The sequence below is a fragment of the Diuraphis noxia genome, unplaced genomic scaffold (genome assembly GCF_037042655.1).
Source record: "Diuraphis noxia isolate RWA-SAM2 unplaced genomic scaffold, SU_Dnox_SAM2 contig0001, whole genome shotgun sequence".
Classification (NCBI taxonomy): Eukaryota; Metazoa; Arthropoda; class Insecta; order Hemiptera; family Aphididae; genus Diuraphis; species Diuraphis noxia.
Window position 1 is genome coordinate 7,220,204 of NW_028301711.1, and position 26,104 is coordinate 7,246,307.

Consider the following 26,104-nt stretch of genomic DNA (forward strand, 5'->3'; position numbering starts at 1 on the left):
TAAAAAAAGGTACTTTTGGGGGAAACTGGTACATGCCCAATTATTGTAGAGTAAAATTATACGGTTATACTTGTTCGTAATACTTTTTTTGATGGGAGCCATTTGGAAATAAGAAAACAATAGACGGGAGCCGTTTGGGATCCGACGAAAAAAAAATTTAAATAAGGTCATGCTCTATTTGCGTCCTGGTATACCTTTTTTAAAACCTAATTGCATCCCAAAAACTATATTGATCCATCTGCGAAGTTTGTGGTACGCAGAACACGGTTAAACACATCATAACATAATGTCATCTTTACGAACAGAAACTCTCGATGAAATACTTGGACCAAACCCGGATCAAAATATGAAAATCATAAAATTTTTAAAACTAACCAATCTATTCTAGATAAAATGTACTCGTAATAGTTAAAAATGTAACATAATGAAACTCCACAATAATTTTAAATAATAATTAAGACACTCAACTAATGGCCCTTATTACCGAGTTGTATTTAAATATATATGTATATGTTACATACAATGTCCGGAATTGTACATTTCGAAATTTGTACAGTGATTTTTGTACACATTGCGAATTGTACAATGCTGCTATACAAAGTAACTAGATTGTACAAGTTTCATTATACAATTCGCGATGTGTACAATAATCACTGTACAAATTTCGAAATGTACCTTCATTGTTCAAATCACAAGTTTACTGCTAGTTTTAAAGTTTTAATTATTATTAACAAATAAATAGAAATACTGGATATTTTAATATGAAGTTATCAAGCCAATGGTCACGTAGTTACCGAGGCTATTTCCTTAATAAAAAAAAATATATATAAAGTTATATAAATTACAATATAATAAGTGGTATGTTTTAAAAGTATTTTCTTAACAAATATTTCATATTAGTATATCATATAAAAAAAACGTTTAAATTAATATTATTTTCAACTTCACTCATTTTGCCCGATTGTATAATACTATAATCACACTAATATAAGTTGAAATATTGCAGCAGTTCCAATTACAATGCACTAGTCCGTATTAAAATCTGTTTAAATTATATTTCTGAACGACTCAACGACAGTACCTATCGTGTACCTATATGGCTATACATATATGTTAGATTCCACGCATAACGTGGGAAAAACAACTCATACGACTATAAGAGATGAAATTATACATCTTATAATAGATTCACGTATTTTATTTCATATTACAGTGTGTACTATGTATACACTGTACAATAATATGTAGTTTTATACGATTAGTAATTTTTATAAAATGTTTTGATTTGTTCGATGAATGTAGTATAGTATACTAATCGTAAAGACCAGGTGTATCTAATTATATATGATATAGTACTATGTAATATTTCAATATTTGTTAAGAAAATACTTTTAAAACATACCAGTTATTAATTATTATATTGTAATTTATATTTTTAAATTTTGTGATTTGTACAATGAATGTACATTTTGCAATTTGTACATTGATTATTGTACACATCGCGAATTGTATAATGAAACTTGTACAATCTAGTTACTTTGTAAAACGACATTGTATGTAACATATTATATAAAAAAAAAAATTTAAAGTTGTAACTACAATACTTCATAAAATAAAATGTAAAAACGAAGCCTTTTCTCAGTAAAAAAGGATTATTATTAATATATTTTATTATTATTAATAAAAATATCCACGGTGATATAGACCATTGGATATAAGTATTATTTACAAAATACACAGAGAATTTATCTCTAATGGTATTAAACTAAATTTTTGTTTTTATTTATAACAGTTTTATTTTAAAGATTAGTTTTTTTGATTAATTTGATGGAGGCTCTGAGTGATCTGTTGTGGCTGATAAATTTTTTAATATATTTAAGAAGTTTCAGGAAAATTCTTGTTTCAAACTAAGAACAACATTCCACCATTACACTGCATTATATGTATATAGGGTGTCTAAAAGAGATCTGACATTCTGACAAATGAAATAACTTTTTTTCTAATCAATATTTAAAAAAAATTTCTTTTAAATATAATTCATAGACACTTGCGCTACATTTTTTATTTTTTAATACTGAAAAATAAAAAACTTAAAAATTGATAAAGAATTTTTTCGAAATATTCAATATAGCCAAATTTGGAAATCTGATTTTTAGAAAAAATTTTATGGTAAAAAAACTTATTTAAGTCAAAAGGCTGATTTTTTACAATTTTTTTAAATATCAATATTTTCGTTAGGTAAATTATAGTAATTTATAGTTTATACATCACATATTATTAAAATAAATACAATAAAAAAAATAATTAGATTTTAACATGCATTTATTTAAAAATGTTCTTATAAAATATTTTTAAAAAACTTTATTATTATTTGAAATTACAAGGTTTCTAACATAAACTAGATCGTAATTTACTTAGCGAAAATATTGATATTTAAAAAAATTGTAAAAAATCAGCCATTTGACTTAAATAAGTTTTTTTACCATAAAATTTTTTCTAAAAATCAGATTTCCAAAATTGGCTATATTGAATATTTCGAAAAAATTCTTTATCAATTTTTAAGTTTTTTATTTTTCAGTATTAAAAAATAAAAAATGTAGCGCAAGTGTCTATGAATTATATTTAAAAGAAATTTTTTTAAAATATTGATTAGAAAAAAAGTTATTTCATTTGTCAGAATGTCAGATCTCTGTGGGGCACCCTGTATAATGTATACATGATAAAAAAAACTTTATCAAATTTAATATGTACCATTTATATATATATATATATATATATTGTATTGTATTAATTATTAAAGCCGGTACCAAGTTGAGGTAAAAATTGGTAGGTGGTGGAATCAATAGGTTGATTTTAGAATACTTGAACTGGCAGAATCGATAGGTTCCTAGGTGCCACATAATGTGCATTTTGGGGGGTCATTTTAAATTGTGAGCGGAGCAATGAATGTATTTATTTTATTCATTAGATGACCATGAGTAATTTTATTATTATTATTTTAGTGGCCTGTGTTTTAAGTGAATACTCCACATTATGATTAGGCAACCCAATAAACGAGTTACCAAAGCATACATATTTAAGTACAGTTTTTTGTATACTCAACTGTCTGGTAGGCCTTTATTTACTACAACAGAATCTCTATAAGTAATTGTGAGAAAGATAAAAAATTTAATATAATTTTCAATAAAAACGCTATATAAATGGTAAGAGTAAGTATGCGGTTACAAACAATTCAAACATACTGCGAGAAAGATAATTTTTGTTTAAAAATGATATGAATACGTATTTGAAAGTATTTCAATACTTTTGAACATATTTGTACCTATTTGTATTTAAATGCTTATTATAAAAAATATTTAAAATACTTTTTAATTGAAGAATTTAAATACTTATTACTTATTACACTTAAGTTCAAATTATGTATCATATCTTAGACTTTAAACTTTAAAGGGTAGGTATATCATTATATCAAAATCGCATGCCATGCACTCACAAGCTTATTTATCATGCACTTATGTGCACAACTTAAACATTTTTTTAGACTTTTCTATTTTTTTTTTTTTTTCAATGTATATAAAGAAACGCTCTATAATATTTGTTAGTTTCTAGAATAAAACATTTGTTACATATAGGTACTAATTAATTAATATTCATCTTTTTTACAAAATGCTATAACTAATTTTTTTTTAAAGATGATGTACTAGTAGTGTTATTATTATGAATTATTATATTTATTATTTTATTAAATATTTTAATACATTAAAATTTACACAATTACAAATTGTGATATTCTATGCCCTACATTTCAACGAAACTCTAAAAAGTTGTATAATAATTTAACTATTTATTTGAAATTACTTGATTACCTTTATATACAATCGTTTTATTTATTATTTAATATTCACAGTGTCATCTTCTCTGATGTTTAAATATATATTTTATTGTGATATGTAACAACAGCCCAGTAGAAAAATAGTTTAAATTATTTTATTTAGTAAAATTACTCACTAACTGCAATTCGATAGGGCCACTTTAAGGGATGACATACAATTTGGACATTTCAATTTATGGTTATTTTTTTAGCACGCGATTCGGATGCACCGAACCCCTAAGTATCGTATTTTTACAACTTACTTTAATTAATTTAGAGTTTTGAAGATTACCGTATTTTTATTATTAATGGGCAGTCACATAAAATGTAACAAAAAAAATGGGTAGTTGGATGTTGCTCTGCTGTACAGTAGGTATTACAAGTGGGATACTGTAATGGTTAGGTATATTAATAATAATAATAATTTATTATTATAAAATAAAATACGACGAAAGCACAAACATCACTGATTCAATATAACATTAGAGAATAACACATCGGCTATACTATAATACTGGTTCGATATAATTATTCCAAATAATTGCTTTGATAAATATCGATATAATTAGAAAATGTTGGATATAGCTTAGTACATAATACACTATATTTATCGCAATAATAATACCCAACGTCGCCGTCGGCTCACCGTTCTAGTCCAAGCTTTTAGATGTATTTTGTTACAAAATTAACTATAAACGTGAAACTATGATTAAAATATTAAATTCTTAGGTAGTTATGAAAGTTAAACGTTTTATAAATTTCTAACAATTTAATAATTTGTGAATTTTCAATTAAATATATTTTGTCAACTTTCAATGCTTATAAAAAAAAGTTGTGGATATATATTTTTAATATTTTTAACTATCATTTTAACAATATATTTGGAGCATTGTATTACATTTTTAAGCTTTTTACCCAACAAATACAATTTTATTGACATTTATAGAAAAAATAAAAAAGATTGAAAATTTCAAATGTATATAGGTAGGTAAACAACTTAACAAGATTTGAAATATTTTGAAAAATTTTATCGAGTATAGTAAATGAAAATATAAATATTCGATGAAGATATGAAGATGTCATGTATATATATGGTTAACCCAATATCCAAAACGTATTTTGTCAAAAACCTGCTTAGCGTAAAAATTCCTGTTTTTCCTTAATTTTGTTTTTGTTTTGTTTTACTATGTCTGGTACATTTGAAAACTACTGGAATTTTAAATTTTGATCTCCCCAATTCACTAACTAAATTTACTTTCCCACCAGAAAACCTACTGAAGTTGAAAATCGAAGCAGAATTTCGACAACTTATCATGTATACACACGAATAATAAAAAATAATAATAAATATCACACATCATTGTAAAACCAATATATTCATCGCTCCGCTTAGAATCTAAAACTTAAGTCTGATTTTATTTTAGAGTTGAAAATCACATATAAATATAACATCTTTTTCTACATTTGAAATTGCATACTATTAATTTTCGTATAGTATGCTCCTGAATAATATTGTACAATTAGTTGACGATGCATTTTATTACAATGCATTACGGCCTCGTCGGTGCAGTCTACCGAGTGGGAAATCTGAACGATTTTTGGTGATTTGTAGACTTAAACGGTGAAACAGATAAGATGAGGGTATATCGTAAATGCATTTACAGAGGGTTTAGGAATATTAATCAACATCTTACGTGGTTAATGAAATCCATGACAGTACGCGTGCTTCATCCCCGACGGTTGAGAGGAAAACGAGTCATTAATACTGCACGATGCAGCTGATAATTTGAATCAAGCCACCAAAACGATTCATTTGTTCAATTGCACGCCTATAAAGCAGTGGTAAGCTGGTAAGTTATGCACTTAGTTCGATATATTATTATTTTCAAATGTTCGTAACAGCGCGTGACTAATCGTTTTCTATCTACATGACTAGGTTTGATATTATGTGAAAAAAAATTTAAAACGTATAATACTATATAAATTAGTAGGTATTAAAATTAGCACAATTAATGCGTTTACAATTTATTTATCCCATTCGTATAGTATCATTATTTATTTGATGATACCCAAAAGAATCGATCTATCACAGTATTGTGTAGGTACCAAAACCGATTGAAAATAATATTTTGTGCCCGAAATCACACTATGTTTTCATGTTTTGTAAGTGCCTGTGCCCTGTAGTAACCTTAATATTAACAACTAAAAAAACACTCATTCAGATTTTAAACAATAATAGGCAGGTACATCAGAATTTTCAGAAAAGTCGTCCACTAAATATTTTAAAAGGGTAGGCTCTAATTTGATATAAACAAAATTGAACATGCACAGGACTACGCTCCTTATAGGTATTCAACAAATCTCAAAAGTTTAAAAATAATAGTTTGGTATTTACGTACACTTTAAAATTATTCCGAAAAACACGCTCTGAATAACTTTTGTTATTTATGAACACAAACGGAATAACCACTCTTGGTGAATCACCCTATATTATATATATGTCCAATAATATGAGTTCCATATATAGTGCATAAAAAATGGCAGGATATTTTTCAAACTGACTCGAGTCACCGCCGTCGCAAGTTGTGTAGGTACAGCTGCAACTATATAGTAACTATCTATGCTTTGCCGTGCTGTTTCAAACAACATTTTCAAGTCTTTCGCGAACAGCTTTAATATCTACTGCTGTTGTGAAATAAATATGCAGCAGCGCAGCGCTATAAGATAGTAGAAGAAAATCAGTATTCAACTTGTTTATAAGCACTATATATTATTATATTATTTTTGTATTTAATATTTTTATGTATAAACAGCTAAATTATGTAAACATCAAGAGTGAGTGATAAATTTGATACGTAGGTATTATAAATCATAGAAACAATAAAATAGAAATATAGATTAGCTGTTTATGTAATATTTTATCACTTTTTATTATATATATCGTTTGGGCGTTTTGTGTTTGGGTGAATTGCGTTTTTACCCAGGCATATAATAAAAGTAATGGGTTTGTGCGAGTTAACCGAGTTTCTTATAATGTGTTTGGGCAAGACAATATATTTTTTTTATTCCTGAATTTTGTGATCGGGATTATCATTTTTCGTATTTTGTTTATCATTTATCTTTAGATTGGACATAATTAGTGAGCGAAGGTCGTGGTTTAATGTAGTACTGAGGATTCAATATTATTAAACAAGTGATTGACGTGCAGTGCGGACGGTGCGACACAATATAAAAGATACAATTGTAATGATTAAAAGATAAATCAAAAACAAATATATTTTTTCAATTTTAATTATATTTTAACTTCATTTTTAAAAAATCTAAATCATTTCAATTTTTAATTACACGCGCACACACATAAATAAACAATCCATTTTCAATCATACCCGTGGAATTCACGGACAGTCCCAAGTCTGTCAAAATAAGAGTGAAAATGGATTGATAAAATACAGCATCCCAGGCTATTCAAAATAAATAATTAAAAAATGGTCGCCCAAACGCATTACAATGTTTTAAAATCACTCGCCCAAATGCATTATGCTAAATTGCTCAAACACAATGCAATTTTTAAAAATTCGCCCAAACACGAGACGCCCATGTCGTTTGCGTACGTTTGGAATGGATATTTTAATATTTAGGCAGATGTTAAGATCGAATTATAATTAATATTGGAAATATAACTACGCTGAGAACTTAAAACTTAGAAATGTATGACATGATTATTTATTATGAATAGTAAATACAATAAATTGTGTACTAACTCAAAAGTTGTCCTCATAAAGAATAATTAAAATTAAATTATTTATTAGGATGTATCACACGATTTTACATTTTTATCGATATTTAGAGCAAGGCAGTTATTTACAGACTATTTCGCCGAGTTTAAGGACCAAAATTGAAGAATTCGATGATAAGACATTTTCAAATTTGCATAAACATATCAAAATACTTATCACAATAAAAACGTTCTATTGAACTATTGAATTAAAACTAAAATTAATTAAATTTTCATGACATAGAACCTTTTTATTATATATTTTAAATACTAATTAATGATTTTAAAAAAATCCGTTGTTAGATTAAAATATGTGCATGTACTTAATTTTTTAACAGCACATACACCATCTAGTTAGCTAGATATCGAAATATCGTATAGAGTATCACCAAAATAAGAAAATCTCTAAATGTGAAATCCAGTGAAAATCCAATGTTGTAAAAATTTAAATTTCAAATGCTCATAAAAATTTAATTTGAATTTCCGGTGGACTTTTTATTTGTGATGAAGATTGAAAAACTTGTAAGGAATCTTGTATTAAATTTTTAAATCTTAGATTTAAAAAGAAAATTTTTATGAATTTCTAGCTTAAAATAATTTGTGAATTTTCGTGATTTTTACGTATTTTGTAAAAATTCAAACTTTGAATGCTTATAAAAAAGAATTGTGACTATGAATTTATTTTATTTTTCAACTGCTATTGTAACAATATGTTAAGAGCCTTGTATTACATTTTTAAGCTTTTCTGCCGTACAAATACATTTTTATCAATATTAATTTAAAAAAAAACTAATAATGATCGAAAATTTCAAATGCCTATGAATAGTTTAACTTAAATCGAAAATTTTTGAAAATTGCACGGTGGATAGAATATACTTATATAAACATACGGTGAAAATTTCATGTATCTATGGTCATTTGTTTAAAAATTACATCAAAAACCAAAATCGATTTTGTCGAAAAATGAGTGTGCGTAAAATTTCCCGTTTTTCCCTCAATTTTTAGATTGTTTTTCTCGATTATTTAGAAAAGTATTAAGAACACTTTTGACCACCAAAGTACTAACTAGATTCACTTTCTCTTCGAATAACGTACTGAAGTCAAAAGTCGAAGCACTTTTAATGCCCCAAAACGAGACGACAGACACAAAAAAAAAAACACACACACATTATGGTAAAATCAATACATTCATCGCTCCACTCAGAATCTAAAATAGTACCCGATAAATTTGTAAATCGTTTAATTTAAAAACCAGACTCTACTGAGTTATTTTAATAAACTATGTGTATTTAATAGTTACTTTATTGTTATTTAAAAAAAAATGAAATGAAAGGTTTAAAAATACACTTAAAGGTCAAAATCTTCAAAAATATCGGAAACAATTAGTATATTATGTACTCGAACTTGATAGAAATTTGTATTTTCGAGAGCATCACATCAAACATTCCAAAAATAAGATGCAAATTCATCGAAATCCGAGACCTATTTACATTTACATTGTATTTGCATTTAATTTAAGGTCATACAAGAATAATAATGAGCTACTAAATAATATATTAAAAACTATACAGGGTGATTCTTTTATCGTTTAACACTCATTATTTCAAAAAGTATTGACATTTTTCCAAATTTTTTTTTTGTAAATTTTAGTTTCATACTTTTCTACATTTTTGTAAAGTTTTAATATTTTCACCCTTATATTTATCCTTATATATATATATATATATATATATATATATATATAAAAAAAACACATCGTGGTAAAATCAATACATTCATTGCTCCGCTCAGAATCTAAATTACTTTTATTTTTTTAAAATTATTTATAAATTATAAAAACTAAATTAAGTCAATTCCAAACGTCGAATTTGATTTCGTTTGAATAATAATATACAATATATTATTATACGTTCCTACACGATATGCTATACCTATTACTTATTTATATGTTAAATGGTCAAAGTTACACAGTTGCATAATTATAATTTTGTTTTGTAGAAACATTTTTATATTAAATTTCATATAGGAGCACTCTCTTTTAATTTTACTAATATCAGCTTATGAGAAATCTTGTTTTAAATGTTTAAGTTATTTTTATTTATTTTTGTTATTTATTTAACCCAATAAACTATTATTTATCGTTAATAATTGAAAATAAAACTTAAAAAAAAATTGAAAATTTCCCATACCTATAAAGAGCTCAATAAAAGTAAAAACATTTTGAAAATTATATGATATATAGGTACTATGGAAAAAAATTAGTTTAAACATTTGGTGAAAATTATTATTCGATTATTAATACATTTTTACTATTTTTAATCGTTATAATTTTGTAAATGTATTAATACCTACATATTGCATTGAAGTACCTACCTAAGTACTTATTCATGAATTCATGTAATAATATGTCTGTGATGAGTGGATACGTCAGATTGTGTTTTACACTCCACGCGTGGAGAGTACCTGACAAAATATTATTGATATAAAATGTTTCACAATAATTTTATTCGTTAGTAAGGTACTGCAGTAATGTCCTCCCTCCCAACCAATAAAATATCGTCAAGAAATAATGTTATAGTTATCGAGCTGTCATGCTGACTGATATTGACAACACAATGACCCTCGTGTCACGACGAAACTATGCTTCAATATATTTTCGATATAGGACTAAACTTGTTGTGGATACTTGAAATAAAAATAATTTCAGCACTTATAAGAATAATACATGGAAGGGAACAAAATATATATAAATATAATTTTTGAGAAACAGTAAACTAATTAATTTGTAATATTTTTAATGGCTTATAATCTATATATTATTATATATAGAGAGATTTGCATGCTCACCTAATTTTTATGCTTAATTATGCATAATATGTTCAAATTCTGATTTTTGTAGTTTTCAAATATATTTGAAGACCATATTACCGAATACTTGTGATTTTTTGTACTGCTTATAGTGGTAACCTGACCTAACTTCTGTTTTTCCAAATTCGAATCCTCTTTATCACTTTGATTATTCAGCAGTTTTTTTTTTTGAGAATCTTAAATCTTAATATATCTAAATCAAAATTTGAACGAGTGGTTTTTGAGTTATATTTGTGCACCAAAGATGATAAATCTATGAAATGGGTTCAGAAGATATGGGGCTTAGATGATTTAAAAATAGTATTCATTATTATTTTACTATCAATATAAATAATTTTGTAAAAATAGTCTAATTAAAATAAATATATGGCACGTCTACATCTAATAGTACATAATATTATATTATTTTAAACCATTTTTAATGATATTTTTAGTACAAACATAGAATTTATTAAGTTATCAGAATTTTGATTTAACATGTAACAGTACATCATTCACTAAAACAGTCCTTATCAGGACTACACAATATTGTTAAGAACCACTGAATACTGTTAGTAACATTATTATATATATGTTGTAGTATTAATGTATTTAGCTGTAAAATAATTATTTATATTGTTAACTGATACGTGTGTGACATGCTATGGACTAGCGTCCCGCATTGTATAGTTCACAGCATGGCTAAATAACTAGGTATGATCTTAGTTCTGTGATACGCATGTCGATGACGTCAGCCGTAAGGAATTCTTATCAATACCCGCCAAAACGGCTGGCTGTGCCCTAAAAGTTTACTGCCGGTTGACGTCATAATTCAATGTAAAGAATGATAAATTAGCTGTTTCTTCCATGAATGCGCTCATTGAACCAAATTTGGTAATTATGTGATCATACCATAGACCTTATACTCATAGACGGAGCATCACTGGTTGGCGGGGTTGGGTGGTGTGGTCATAGCTATCACCTTAGCAGTGTTGTCATTTCTGATAACATAAAATATGTTTATTTATTCATATTATTAAGATATTAATGTTGTAAAATAATTATTAGGGCTCGGGATTATGCATTTGCAAATTTCAAATTTGCAAAACATTTGTCCAGAAAGCAAATAGAATAAATCTGATTCATTATAAGTTTGTTTTGGGGTGTCTGGATTTGAAATTTAAAAGTTTTTTGCACATATTTAAGCATACCTACCTATTTCCAACTTTTTCCTGCATTCAATTTATACTGCATATTTTATCTTTTTTTATAAATTGGATTTTTTTTAATTATTTACATAATAAATTCATTTTGTATATGTATTGGTTAGGTAAAAAAACATTAAAAGATCGAAAAGTTCTTTCTGCTTCATGACATATTTCTACTATTGATAATACGATACGATAATAATAAGCGTTTTATGCACAACCTGGTTTGTCCTACGCACATGCGCAGAAGTATGAAACAACATGTGCAGCGCAGCCACCGATTACCGCGGGAACTACTAGCTTGCTCCGTCTATGAGTATAAGGTCTATGGATCATACCTAGTTATTTAGCCATGGTTCACAGTCAACTAGGTACCAGCCACACCAATCTAGGGAAGTGTGCGACGAACTTTGTAAATGTAGGAGAGACAGTATTTCGTGGAAATCATCCAGCGCGACGGTAGTGGCGCGAAGCTAAGTAAAAAAAAAGTGAAGCGGTCACTACCGTAGTATATTACACGAGCCAGAGTTTGCCCATTGAATGTGTGTAAATTTGCCCGTTTTCTTTAGCCAGGGCTACAGACCTAATGAATGAACGGATTGGTCTGTTTGTGGTATCAATAGATTGGGCATGAATTGTAGATTATACCTTTGTCATTTTCGAAAAAATTGGTTGAATAATAACGAATATATTAGCAAAAAAATCAAGTATTTTTGAAGCAATAAGATATTGTGCTTGACCGTTTTTAGTTATTACGTTTCACGCAGCAGCGCACGAGACCGTATTACCCCCTCTATTCCGTATACATTTTCGTCGCGGTCGTGCACTGGGCAGCGGTTGCGACTTGCGGACTTGCGGTTCCCGCCGTTGCCCGCGTCTTTGCTTATCGTATTCGTAATTTCTGTTATCGACATTCATCATGAAAAAATAAAAAAATTTTAATTAAAATTATTTTGTCATGACATTCATATTTTTGGCCACGTTCGATGTAGATGCGTATAGCCGCCACCGCGCCGGTAGAAAAACTACATTTTATTTGTCATCTCATTTTATTTGTTGTAAATGTAGTAGGCCATACTACCAGCTATACTACTATATTATTTATTTATATTATAATTTGTGATTCTTTATTTCTAAAATGGTTTCTAAAACATATAAACAGAAGTTACGAAAAAGGAGAAATTATTGAGAAAAAAAAAACGACAAATACAATGTGTATGGATGAATGTTTAATAAAGATAATAGATAAATGGCTATGATGTAATTACACTGCAATACATTTTGAACGATAGCCTCGAGGGGGTAAAAATGTACATATTATAATAATGGAAAAAAAATTGAATATGATTTAAAAAAAAAATTAGAGTATATTAAATAAACAAACATACTAATAAAATAAATTAATAAAAACATAAAAAATTACATATTACATGCCAGTACATAAAAATATGTTATAAAAAAACTACTGATATCCCAACAAAAACACTTCGTCGACTCCGTGTAAAAAATTGCTAAGTAAAAAAACACTAGTCATCAATAAGACTTCAGCATTATAAATATGTGATATCATAAATAAATGCTAAGTTAACTTAAATTTGAAAAAAACTAGTAATTTATAATACTTAAACATTATAAAGCTGTGATATCAAGAATAAATGCTAAGTAAATTAAATTTTAAATTAATTGATTCTATCTCAATCATTTATTTACTTGGCTAGAATTTAAATATTTCGACGAATAAACATGTCTATTCATAACTGGACTATTTAAAAAATTTCCATGACAAATGATACTAAATTTGTTTTATAAAAAAGTCTTAGTTATTAATTTATAAAGAAAATAAATTCTAGCCAAGTAAATAAATGATTGAGATTAAATCAATTAATTTAAAATTAAATTTACTTAGCATTTATTCTTGATATCACAGCTTTATAATGTTTAAGTATTATAAATTACTAGTTTTTTTTCAAATTTAAGTTAACTTAGCATTTATTTATGATATCACATATTTATAATGCTGAAGTCTTATAGATGACTAGTGATTTTACTTAGCAATTTTTTACACGGAGTCGACGAAGTGTTTTTGTTGGGATTAATATTAGGGAAACACGAAATCATGTGGTCATACGACTATAAAAGATCATTGATAGGGGCACACAAGGTGTGGGGTAATACATCAATACAAAAGTTCCAAGAACCAACGTTATAATGTAATATCATAATATATAGTTTTACATAATAATAATATTCATAATAATATAAATTATAGAGGTCTGCAGCTGCACGGGATGCACCTTTTGACTTGTATGTGGGCGAGTAACATTTCCCGTCAGTCTAGATAACTATACCACATCCGTGAGAACAGCGACAAGAGCAAGTAGACTATGCGGAGTAGAGGGTAGCACTATATAAGGGACCCCAAAACAGCTTGTATTCAGACGCGACTAGACCAGACTAGCCAGAGCACCTTCATGCCAGAAGGCTGCAAAACGTAGTGGCTTTTTACGTAATTAGATCCCAGGTGTAACATTCTCACCCGGTCACTAATCCGTGGGGGGGGGGGGGGGGTGGGAGTTGTACCCGTACATCATTCACTAAAACAGTCCTTTTCAGGACTACACAATATCAACCAATCAGAGCACGCCTTACAAGAAATCATAGTAGTCAGAGCTGTTTTATTAAATATAAGTGTCTTCAACTACGCTAACAACCGTATAAATACTGACATGGATAGGGATGATCAGGACTAATATAATGAGACCCTCCCCATGACTATAACCGAAAAACCCAGTTAACAGCACACAAATCCGTACCGACGGGAAACACATACATCACGGCGGCACACACGATAGCTTACTAGTCGGTACGGCGCACGGGTATATACCGGTTGTTTTCCGACCATAGGCACCTTTCTTCTTCAATCAACATAATTTCTTCTACCGGAACACATTGTCAGCTAGCACGAAGAAAAGAAGTGAAGAAGAACACCGAAGCGACACGACGACCAGATCGAGTCCGAAGAAACGTCGGCAAGAACATCGTACGGACCGTGAGCAACCCATACGGGCATCGCCACACTCTTTCCGTACGAATCGAAGCCACAGTCAACGGGCCAGATAAAGTCATCAGACGGTCTACGTTCTTCACACGAGCCACAGGCAACGCAATACGCGGTTGTTCTCCACAATTCACCAACGGCCGCTTTTGAGAGCTTGCCTTCTCGGGCCAGATTCACGATAGCAGTCGCTTCATAGCTAGACACTAACCGTGGTCGGCCCCATACCCTGATTATATGTTGCGTATATGACCCTAATCTGTGGATAGGACAGAGCTTTCCAGCTCGTCGTGACAATTCGTCATATCCGGCAGCCCGCTTTCGAGCCTGGCTGCCGCGTTAGCGAATCGGTCCCGTAACCTGTAAATAAGTGTAAATATTTATGTGAAAATAAACAGAGAAAGTGATACCAGTAACCAGAGCGTTGTCATTTACTCTCAACGAAACAGGCCGGAAGGCTACTGTTACAGCTGGCGCCCAACCCGTGACTCGAAACCACGACCAACCAGAATAAGTCGAAACCGCATAACCGATATAAACGTTTACTAGTCGGTACGGGGAAACGATATACCCGTGGCCTGAAACCTCAACCAACCAGGAAAAGGCGCAACGGTAAAACCGATACGAACGTTTACTAGTCGGTACAGGGAAACAATATACCCGTTAATAACCGATACGAACGTTTACTAGTCGGTACGGTGATTCAGTATACCCATGGCGCGACATCACAACCAACTAGGATAAGGCGAAACGTTTTAATCGATACAAACGTTTACTAGTCGGTACGGCGAAATAGTATACCCGTAACTCAAAACCGCAACCAACCAGGATAAAGAGAAACGGTATAACCGATACGAACGTTGCTAGTCGGTACGGTGAAACCGTATACCCATCAATATTTGAAACAATCTTTTGAAAGTCGGTACAGCAGAGAATAAGAAAGAATAAAAATGGCCAACAGAAAAACCAACAGGAACACAACGCGCAGTGTCGAAAACAGTCCTGTCATCGAAACCTCAGCCGAAAGAATTGCACGACTTGAGGTAACTGTTGACGAATTAAGGAATAAAGTTTCAACAGAGAGCTTACCAATAAAACCAAACTCAGTTGACCTACCGTTACCAACTTTTGAAGGAAAAAACGAAAATGACCACCCAAAAAAATTTTTAAAGGCAATTGACACATACTTAAGCCACAAACGTGTGGTCGAAGAAGAAAAAATGCTTCTAATTGAAAGCTGCTTAAAAGGCAACGCATCAAAGTGGTACACGATGATAAAGGATGCATCATTAAACGTAGATAACTTTAAACAACTCTTCCTAAAATACTTCTTCTCGGAAAACAAACAATGGGGAATCTTCATGAAATGCACAGAGGCCGGGAAAACACCGACAAAAGAAAATTACCAAGAACACTTCCACAAATGGATGGATGAGCTTAAATACTTAGATTCACCGAAAATAACTGAAGAACAAGCTATCAACTTGATTGTAAAACATTTCCCTATATCTATACAAGCATTTTTACAAACGACAGAAAAAAAGTTTTTGTCAATATGGGAAAAATTGGGAGAAATAAACAACACAAGACAACCGGAATCCAAAACCTCATATGACGTTCAACCTCAGAGACAAAATAACACCAATGCCTCATTTCGGCAAAACAGATTCAACAGCCAAACCACTTATAAACCTGTGCAGAACAATTTCACAAATAACACCCCCCAAAACCAAATCAAAACCATTAAATTAATTTCAACAGAAATAGAACCATCGGAAGAGGAAGAAGAAAATGAACTACACACAGACGAGTCAAAAAACCGGCCACAGGGGATGGGGCAAATAGACATCCCGCTATCACAAACACCCTAGTGTCTAAACCAAAGAAAATCGCAAGATTAACTTGTAGAAAAAATTACAATAAAAACGAACCACAAAACATCAAAATAGAAAATACATCTTCAATCACAGCCAACAAACTGACCCAAGAAGAAGACTTCACCAAACTGTCGGCAGATCCACAAAATAACGGTTGTCCATATATCAAAGTACACATCAACAATAAGGAATATGAGATGTTAATTGATTTCGGAGCCGAAATTAACGTTATCTCTACGGAATACGAGTGGTCAATACGAGAGAGGGATGATCATTTACCAACACTACCATTCACTGGACTTAACATTTTCAATGCTTTTGGAAACAAAACGACGAAAGCAGTCAGGCAGGTACTTCTACCATTACAAATCAATGAACATACAATACAAGCTCCGTTCATTATCATACCACAACTCAATGAGGGCGGTATTATCGGTAATGATTTACTAGATAGACACAAGGCCACGCTAGATTTCAACAAACAAATGCTAACATTGAGATCCGAAAAGGCTACATGGGATCAGTGTTGGTGAGTTGCGGCCCAAACCCTAAATAACGTACGAGTTGCGGCCCGGGTTTATGAGAGGTACGTACGAATTGCGGCCATACAATAATGTATATATTACATATATATATTATATATTATATGTCTATATAATATAGTAATAGTATATAAACATCATCACAATATTATGTAGGTATTTTCTAGTATAAATAAAATTGTCATTCTTATATTAATATTGGTCGTAAATAAAATAAAAGTATTCATAAAATTATAGAATATAATATAATATATTAATATTATGACATAATATTTAAAAAAAAAAATAAAAGTATAATTGGTGTAATATATTATGATAATAATGTCCAAAAAAAATTAAAGCATTCATAATGTAATTCATATATGATATATGGCAGATAATAAGATAAAACCATCTATATTATCTTATCATATTATACCTATACAAAAATATAACTTCCCATACGTATTTGAACATTTCGTTTATCGTTATTCGTTTATACGGTACATAGGTAATAGGTATATAATATAATATATATTATACAAGTGAGGTACATATGTAATGATAATTACTCGGGCCGCAACTCACCCTCAGCCCATGGGATACACCGTCCATGAATCAAGAGGGAAAAACCACTACAAAACTACAAATGATACACACAAAGGTAGCGAAAGAACCTATAATACCGAGAACAATAACAACGAGAACCACAGGAGAACAGAAATACATAGAAGACATTTTAGAGCAATTCCCTGAAGTATTCGCAGACCAACCAGGAAAAATACGCAACTACAAATGTAATCTACTGTTGAAACATAACACACCAATTTGCGTAAGACCATATCAAATGCCAGTAAAAAACATCGAAGCAGTAGAAAAAGAAATAGAGAGAATGGTAGATTTCGGAATAATCGAACGTTCAAACTCACCTTACTCAATCCCGATCGTCCCGATATTTAAAAAAAATGGAGATGTAAGATTATGCATCGACGAATTCTGGATGAACCAATTAAGGTCAGAGGTAACGGAGGCAACACCGATTCAAATATTAAAAGGAGAACGTCCCAAACACTTCATTGAAAATTGGATTGATTTTCCAACTCAACCAGAAACAATAGACCAACAACGATTATTATGTACCGTGGCAGAAAAAATAAAATAAAAACAAACAAACGAGAAACCAAACAGAATGAAAAGAAAAAATTCATAACATATCACGTGGGACAAAAAATATTATCTAAAAACCACCACTTATCAAACGCCGGGAACAACGAAATAGAAAAACCGTTCAACTTATTTGAAGGCCCATTTACAATAACTAAAGTGATTAGTAACTCGACACTGGAAATCGTTAACCCGCAGTCAGGGAAAGGAGAGTAATCAATGTGGCAGAAGTTCGTCCATACCACACGGACGAATCAGACGTCGCAAAATAATACGACACAAAAATGACCCAATAGCGCATCTCCTGAAAAATTAACCAATCACAACGCTTAATGGGTCAAGAAAAACATATAAAAACGCAGGAGAATCGGTTCACAACATCAGTTGAACAAGAACGGAAACCATGGCGCTCGTCAATAAGTACGATAATCTTCGAGAGGAAGCTGCAGAAAAAAGAAGAATCTTAGTCGAAGAAAACAAGGAGGATATAATGGGACTAAGCTCGGTGATTGCAGTAAAAAAAGCAACAAATCAATGGACAAGACAACATAACCACGAAAAACAACTGCGTATAATACGATGGGTTACCGAAGTAAACTCGGCAAGGACAGACATAGGCAACCAGTGGAACAGCCCATATGACTGGAGAATGGTCACTGGACGTACGGTGCACAAATACATCCCTCTGGAGACCATCACGTTGACGCAAGCGTTTGACTATGTCATAAATAAACTGGCACAGTTTAGCAAACCGAATACTAAACACTTAGTGGTAGATGAAGACACTCCGTTATGGTACTTATCACGCAACGCAACCCGGCGAGCATTAAAAAGGGCGGCTGCCAAACGTAGTGGCTTTTTACGTAATTAGATCCCAGGTGTAACATTCTCACCCGGTCACTAATCCGTGGGGGGGGGGGGGGGTGGGAGTTGTACCCGTACATCATTCACTAAAACAGTCCTTTTCAGGACTACACAATATCAACCAATCAGAGCACGCCTTACAAGAAATCATAGTAGTCAGAGCTGTTTTATTAAATATAAGTGTCTTCAACTACGCTAACAACCGTATAAATACTGACATGGATAGGGATGATCAGGACTAATATAATGAGACCCTCCCCATGACTATAACCGAAAAACCCAGTTAACAGCACACAAATCCGTACCGACGGGAAACACATACATCACGGCGGCACACACGATAGCTTACTAGTCGGTACGGCGCACGGGTATATACCGGTTGTTTTCCGACCATAGGCACCTTTCTTCTTCAATCAACATAATTTCTTCTACCGGAACACATTGTCAGCTAGCACGAAGAAAAGAAGTGAAGAAGAACACCGAAGCGACACGACGACCAGATCGAGTCCGAAGAAACGTCGGCAAGAACATCGTACGGACCGTGAGCAACCCATACGGGCATCGCCACACTCTTTCCGTACGAATCGAAGCCACAGTCAACGGGCCAGATAAAGTCATCAGACGGTCTACGTTCTTCACACGAGCCACAGGCAACGCAATACGCGGTTGTTCTCCACAATTCACCAACGGCCGCTTTTGAGAGCTTGCCTTCTCGGGCCAGATTCACGATAGCAGTCGCTTCATAGCTAGACACTAACCGTGGTCGGCCCCATACCCTGATTATATGTTGCGTATATGACCCTAATCTGTGGATAGGACAGAGCTTTCCAGCTCGTCGTGACAATTCGTCATATCCGGCAGCCCGCTTTCAAGCCTGGCTGCCGCGTTAGCGAATCGGTCCCGTAACCTGTAAATAAGTGTAAATATTTATGTGAAAATAAACAGAGAAAGTGATAAAAGTAACCAGAGCGTTGTCATTAACTCTCAACGAAACAGGCCGGAAGGCTACTGTTACAGCTGGCGCCCAACCCGTGACTCGAAACCACGACCAACCAGAATAAGTCGAAACCGCATAACCGATATAAACGTTTACTAGTCGGTACGGGAAACGATATACCCGTGGCCTGAAACCACAACCAACCAGGAAAAGGCGCAACGGTAAAACCGATACGAACGTTTACTAGTCGGTACGGTGATTCAGTATACCCATGGCGCGACATCACAACCAACTAGGATAAGGCGAAACGTTTTAATCGATACAAACGTTTACTAGTCGGTACGGCGAAATAGTATACCCGTAACTCAAAACCGCAACCAACCAGGATAAAGAGAAACGGTATAACCGATACGAACGTTGCTAGTCGGTACGGTGAAACTGTATACCCATCAATATTTGATACAATCTTTTGAAAGTCGGTACAGCAGAGAATAAGAAAGAATAAAAATGGCCAACAGAAAAACCAACAGGGTTGACATTTACTCTCAACGAAACAGGCCGGAAGTCTACTGTTTCAAGGTACATTTATGTGCGTATGTATTTTGCGCCACATCTAAAAATTAATTTTTGTATTTTGCCCCATGACAGAAAACGAAATGGAATATGTGGTATGCACCACACTTTTAACTTCAATAATTGTTGATAAATGTACTGATATTTCATCATCTATTCTACATTACCGATGTATATCAAATAAATATAATATTGGTAGGTATCTTATACTACTAATAAGTAAAGACGAGATCGATTATGCCTAATCTAATTTAAATATTAAATAAAAATATTGAACAGCATTATCATAATTTTTAGAGTTATTCTGATACTAATCGCGTTATTTTACGAGTATAAACTTTTCAATATCCAGAATTTTACTTATTTAATACTTTTTTTTAGTACTTTCAATTATTTTCTAGAAATATAATTATTAAAATGAACTTTATTGATCAATGAATAAAAATAAAAAATGTTAAACACTAAAAATAAATTGTTTAGTAATTTTACAGTGGTGAAAATTAAAATTTTTGGAGGTATAAAATGGTACAGATTACTTAATGCCCTTTTGTTTTTTTTTTATTTGGCATAAGTTATAACCTTTGAAAGTAGTGCAAATTACCAAAATTAATTTTTAGATATGGCGTAAAATAAATATTTATTTTTTAGGTGAGTCGTTTTTGGCGCAAATTACAAACGTCAACATCAAGTATAATATGTATATTATAATACATACACGTCTGAAATCATAACCAATTTATTTATTGTGTTAAAAATGTCAATAAGGTGTAATATTATTAGACATATCCAAGTCATTTGTTCAATATATTTATAAATGAATCTATATTATAAATATCTATTACAAAATAAATATATTGCCCAAGTACAATATTAAAATTAATAAAATAATTTTTTGCGTTTGTAGTTGAAATGTAGCTTAAATTGACTTTTAATTTACGATTCTAAAAAAAAATGTTTAAAATGTTTAAATCTCATCAAACTTTATAAAATTTTAAGTATAACATATAATTTAATATTTTAAGACTTATCTAAATTAACATAATTTATATTGTTTGTAGATAATAATACCTAAAAAATGTCTGAACTGAACATTTTAATCAGACCGTAAAAAAAAAATCAGATCGTTCAATGTCCAATAATTGGTTTTAAAAATGGTGTTTTGCATTTTGTTTATTGAGTTTAGTCAATAAAATAGAGATCAATTTCTCTTCTACAGGTTAGATTTTGAATAATTTAAATAAGGTGGGCCTCATCCAAAAAAGTACTTGTCAGACCTCGGAGACGATCGCATCAATGTCACCCGGGCAATACCAAAATAATAATTGGATTTAAGTTTAAAACATCCTGTTAAACTTAGCCTGTCACTGTTGAGGTTTCGAGTTTGAAATATTTCACTGGAAATTATTTTTTTCAATTGAAATATTTCATAATTGAAAATTTCGTTCTTATTAAAATATTTCTATGAACGTATTTGGTTATAGATGATAAGAAATTATTATTAATTGCACACAAAAAATTTCGATAGTGAATGGCTAATCAACTAAGGTTTGCAAATTAAATCAGGTATAAAAATAGTATTATATCATAGGTAACTTTATAGGTGCCTGTAATGTGAAGCTTCTTCATGTCATTCACTATCCTTTTAATTGTATGATAAACCTTTTACTTATTGTGCCCCCTAGTACAGACTGTAAATATTCATTTAAATATACATTTAAAAAAGAAAAAAAAAGTCTTAGTGATGATTTATTTAAATTAAATTTATTCAATTTATAGACATGTGTCCAATATACAATATATATATCTATAATATAACATTACAAGATATTTTAATAATATAACAATAATAAAAATAAAAGAGGTAATATAATTTAAGTTTCTGTCTATTAAAGAGTAGGTATACAATATAAAGAAGATAAGAAAACAAAATTAATAATTTTATTATTATAATATCTTGTATTATGGATCTTTTCTTTGTCTTTCATCTATCATCCATAGTAGTATAACTTTAGTAGTATAACTAACACATTTTAAAGCATTGGCGATTTCTAAACAATATTTTATTTCAAAATCAATAACAGTTGATGGCTCTGATAAGAATAAAAGTTATACACCAGCAAATATATTTGACATGTCGTCTCATGATTCTAATGAATCTATTGGAAATGAAGCTGGAATCACTGGTAATGCGGAACTTGTTTTAAAGGCTACAACTGAAAATTCTGAATTTTCTGGTTCATCACAAAAAATAATGAAAATGTCTTACACAAAAGATCATACATTATTGACCCAGGAAAACCACATTCCAGAACATGGCTTATTTGTTTCACCATCAACTACTGCAAAAAATGAAACTGATCAATGTATGTATTATAATTATTACTAATTATATATTGATATATTATATTAGTTATGCCAAATATTTTATCGGAGTAAAATATATTAGGTTATTTAAAGGCCAGTGTTGTAAAAAACACTAATAATACACAAATACTTTATTGCTCAAATACGTTTTGAATAAAAAGTTTAAAATACTGAAGATAAAGTTAACTTAAATCAACCAAATTATTTATTTAATTGAGTATTCATATTTGTTCATTATACCTAGGTATTATTAACTAGCTACTATTAACTTTATCTATACAATATTGTATTACCGTGTTTGTTAATATTCTATTCGCTGAACTGTAATAGCTTTAACTGGAAGTTCTAAATTAAAGAATAAAAAAAAAATTATATTTGATTTAGGTATTTAAAAAAATATTAAATTCTTATGAACAAGCTCAACCATAATAGTAATTTTACTTAAAACTGGTAATTTATGGTTGTATATATTATTCCTACATTGGAATATAATAAGCTATAATGATTAACATTAATAAAAGGATCCCAAATTTTGGAGTGAATACATTATTTAAGTTTTTGATAAACTATAAAAATAAAAGTTAAAAAATTATTCAATACATGATTTTATTTTATTATTTTATTGAGAACTATTTTTTTGTTATCAAACATTGTAATAAAATTCGGGTACTTATTATTTCAGCTTTTAAAAAATACATAAAAAGGTCACTGACAACTCTAAAGTACGATGTTGAAAATATACACAAACCTTTGGATATTTTTGAATCTTTATTAGAGAAAATTGATGATAAGCTTACAGGAAAGTCAAACGTGTTTGCTGAAACTTATGTCACTCATGAAGATATTACTATCATCGTAAATGACATAGATCTTAATACAATGGAAGACAGATTAGTAAATGATTCGTTGTTCAGATCTGCTATGGTAAGTAGTTTATAATTTTAATAAATAAAAAAATCATTATGTACACTACATCTAATATACAAGTTCCGCTTAATGTGATCACTGCATATTATGGTTTATCGAATCAACCGTTTATTGGATCCAAAATTGAAAATCCCAAACCAAATATTATATTGGAAAAGAAAATTCTTCATAGAATCAACTGGTTATTAGAATCAAAATGGCCTGACCAAAGTGATTACATTAAGCGGTATTCACTGTATAATATTTCAATGCAATAATTTTTTAAATAATTTTATGTATGTACTAGGTAATTAATCATTTTTTTGTGTTGTATTATTTCTATTTTCTATCAGTAATATTTTTTTTTTTAACAGTAAAATATTTAAAAAATATATAATAAAAATATTAAAAAAGTTCATATAAAACTTATAACATTTATATAAATTAGATAAAATGCACCTTGTTAATTTAATTATTTGATTAAAAAACAAACAATCACACACAGACACACACACAAACATTGTCTTTGATAGGTATATTCAAAATAATACTTATATGTATCACATAATATATATTATTATGACACTGCAGTTCTATAGAATAAATTATGTTTTATAGGTCAAAACTTTATCTCGATTTTTGAGCAACCCATTGCCTGAAACCGTCCGTAAAATGATGCAAAAAATGTTTAGTGACACATTTCTCATGAATTACTCATATATTGGTTTTAAGGGAAAAAATCAATTTTCTACTTTACAAAGTTGCTGTATTATATTTGGTAAGTAAAAATAAATATTTTACCTACATATTAAAATTTGGCTAGAAACTGTTATAGCTAGGTACTGTTGTAAGTTAGCATTATCAAGGTTAACCAAAATGTGACAACTATATTATCTATTTAATTGATAATATTTAGTTAACTTTTGATTGTTTTTATCTTTAAATGGTGTTTACATACAGTTACCACACTAAATTGTAAGGTATAATGATTAACATCATTGGATCATAATATACCTATGTATACTTGCTCAATTTTAATAATTGTATGATTAAATATGTACTGCAAGTTGTTCACTGGGATTTACAAAACTTGTCGAATCTATAACTTTTATGTATGTAGGCTTACTTTAACATAGTAAACGTATTATATTTATGTATAAAAACATTATAATTAATTTATTAACTTATTTGTTTTTATTTTAGAAGCAGTCCGTTCAATTAAAAAATTTTCAGACATACCAAATATAGATATAGAAAAACCATTACAAAATTGGATGGCTCAAGCTGCATAGAGAGAAAAACTTAAAAAACAAAAAAATGATAAAAATGAACATGCCATTAATTGACAAAATAAATAAATCTGTTGATTAATTATAATTAAATGATAATATACATATATATATTTATTTTAACCTAATTAAATCTCCTACTCATTTTTTCTTCCTTGTCATATTCTGTTCATCAAAATACAATATAGGTAGTATGCTTATGTCATACAAACTCATACAAGAATATTGGTTATTAATTGGTTAAAAATTTAAAATATATATTTTGTCTGCTAACAGTTTAAAAATTCGTGAATGAATCATATCAAAAACATTTGATACTAAACATTTTTAAAATATATCTAATTAATTGCATAAGAAATATTTGGTTACAAACATTTTTCAAAATAATTTTATGAGAATTTTTAAAAATATTTGATGGCAATTATTTTGAAAATGTGTGAATTTGATTATTTTAGAAATATTATGCCTCATATATTTTGAAAATATAAAAATCAAACAATGTAATAATATTTTGCTAAAATATTGTGGAAACGTTTTTTCTCCTGCCAAAAAATGTTTTCTATATGTTTTCACAATATTTTAAAACATTGTGATAAATAAAATAAAATATTTTCATTTTGTTTTTCAATATTTTAACAATATTTTGAAAATGTTATTTTGCTATGTGATTAATAGTGGGTAACAATAACTTAACGTCGGACAACATAACAAACACAAAAATTTCCAATACTGGAAATTCCACCGTATCCGAGAGAAACCTCAAAGCTTCAACTTCTTTAGATTTCAATAGATTCAGCGATACCAATTTTATGTGCCATAATACGAATTTACAACAAGTAGGTATACTGTGTAT

At 29.9% G+C, this 26,104-nt stretch overlaps 1 pseudogene; it reads left to right on the plus strand.

Annotated features, from left to right (window-relative positions):
• Window positions 1-20,760: 20,760 nt before the first annotated feature.
• Window positions 20,761-25,308, plus strand: LOC149059389 (uncharacterized; annotated as a pseudogene).
• Window positions 25,309-26,104: the final 796 nt, after the last annotated feature.